This window comes from Schistocerca americana, chromosome 3 (genome assembly GCF_021461395.2).
Source record: "Schistocerca americana isolate TAMUIC-IGC-003095 chromosome 3, iqSchAmer2.1, whole genome shotgun sequence".
Classification (NCBI taxonomy): Eukaryota; Metazoa; Arthropoda; class Insecta; order Orthoptera; family Acrididae; genus Schistocerca; species Schistocerca americana.
The window spans coordinates 590,147,918-590,149,677 of NC_060121.1; the positions used below are offsets into that span (position 1 = coordinate 590,147,918).

The following is a 1,760-nucleotide window of genomic DNA, read 5'->3' on the forward strand; positions in this document are numbered from 1 at the left end:
GGCCTCATTCAAGTTGGACTTGGGCTCGGCGCGAGGCGTCGGGGTAGTGGACCCTCCCAAACACCACATGCCACGACAGGCGGCAGCCTGCGGGGTTCGGTGCTGGACTCTTCCCTGTTCGCTCGCCGCTACTGGGGGAATCCTTGTTAGTTTCTTTTCCTCCGCTTAGTAATATGCTTAAATTCAGCGGGTAGTCTCGCCTGCTCTGAGGTCGTTGTACGAGGTGTCGCACGCCACACCGCCAGCCGGCTGTGCACGCTACCGAGTAAGTACCGGTATGCGAACCGCCAGGCGACGGGCGCGCATCGCACGTTTAAGGAGGCGCGGCCGGCCCCACAGGCGGCCGCGACGCTCCCATGTCTGCGAAGCGGGGCAAACGCCGCGCGCTTCAGTATACGTAGCCGACCCTCAGCCAGACGTGGCCCGGGAACGGAATCCATGGACCGCAATGTGCGTTCGAAACGTCGATGTTCATGTGTCCTGCAGTTCACATGTCGACGCGCAATTTGCTGCGTTCTTCATCGACCCACGAGCCGAGTGATCCACCGTCCTGGGTGATCTTTTCTTAGTTTCCACTGTCTCTTTCAAGACAGTTGCATAGGCGGGACGTAGGCGTGTGGCGGCCCCTGTTCCAGCGTTCTGTGTCCAACGGCCTCACGGCCGATGGGCGTCGTACGGCTCCACACCGGAGCGGACAGGCAGTCGGGCGAAAGTCATTCAAAACCGGCGCCAGGCGCCAGGTGCCGCAGGCCAGCCGCTCCAGCGCTTCAGCGCTCGTACCACACAACATTGGCGTTAGTTTTGAGAAGCACGCGTGGTTCCGCACGCGGCGCACGGCTACTGCGAGCCGTACAGGTAGCGTGTTGCGCGACACGACACGCACATCGAAAGACATGCAGTCTAGTCGGTAATGATCCTTCCGCAGGTTCACCTACGGAAACCTTGTTACGACTTTTACTTCCTCTAAATGATCAAGTTTGGTCATCTTTCCGGTAGCATCGGCAACGACAGAGTCAATGCCGCGTACCAGTCCGAAGACCTCACTAAATCATTCAATCGGTAGTAGCGACGGGCGGTGTGTACAAAGGGCAGGGACGTAATCAACGCGAGCTTATGACTCGCGCTTACTGGGAATTCCTCGTTCATGGGGAACAATTGCAAGCCCCAATCCCTAGCACGAAGGAGGTTCAGCGGGTTACCCCGACCTTTCGGCCTAGGAAGACACGCTGATTCCTTCAGTGTAGCGCGCGTGCGGCCCAGAACATCTAAGGGCATCACAGACCTGTTATTGCTCAATCTCGTGCGGCTAGAAGCCGCCTGTCCCTCTAAGAAGAAAAGTAATCGCTGACAGCACGAAGGATGTCACGCGACTAGTTAGCAGGCTAGAGTCTCGTTCGTTATCGGAATTAACCAGACAAATCGCTCCACCAACTAAGAACGGCCATGCACCACCACCCACCGAATCAAGAAAGAGCTATCAATCTGTCAATCCTTCCGGTGTCCGGGCCTGGTGAGGTTTCCCGTGTTGAGTCAAATTAAGCCGCAGGCTCCACTCCTGGTGGTGCCCTTCCGTCAATTCCTTTAAGTTTCAGCTTTGCAACCATACTTCCCCCGGAACCCAAAAGCTTTGGTTTCCCGGAGGCTGCCCGCCGAGTCATCGGAGGAACTGCGGCGGATCGCTGGCTGGCATCGTTTATGGTTAGAACTAGGGCGGTATCTGATCGCCTTCGAACCTCTAACTTTCGTTCTTGATTAATGAA

The 1,760-nt window shown here is 56.9% G+C and overlaps 1 non-coding gene across 1 annotated transcript; it reads right to left on the reverse strand.

Moving 5' to 3' along the window:
• Window positions 1-402: 402 nt before the first annotated feature.
• Window positions 403-557, reverse strand: LOC124608229. Its single transcript, XR_006978916.1, has one exon. It is a non-coding gene; the product is annotated as a 5.8S ribosomal RNA (ribosomal RNA).
• Between the last annotated feature and the right edge of the window lie 1,203 nt (window positions 558-1,760).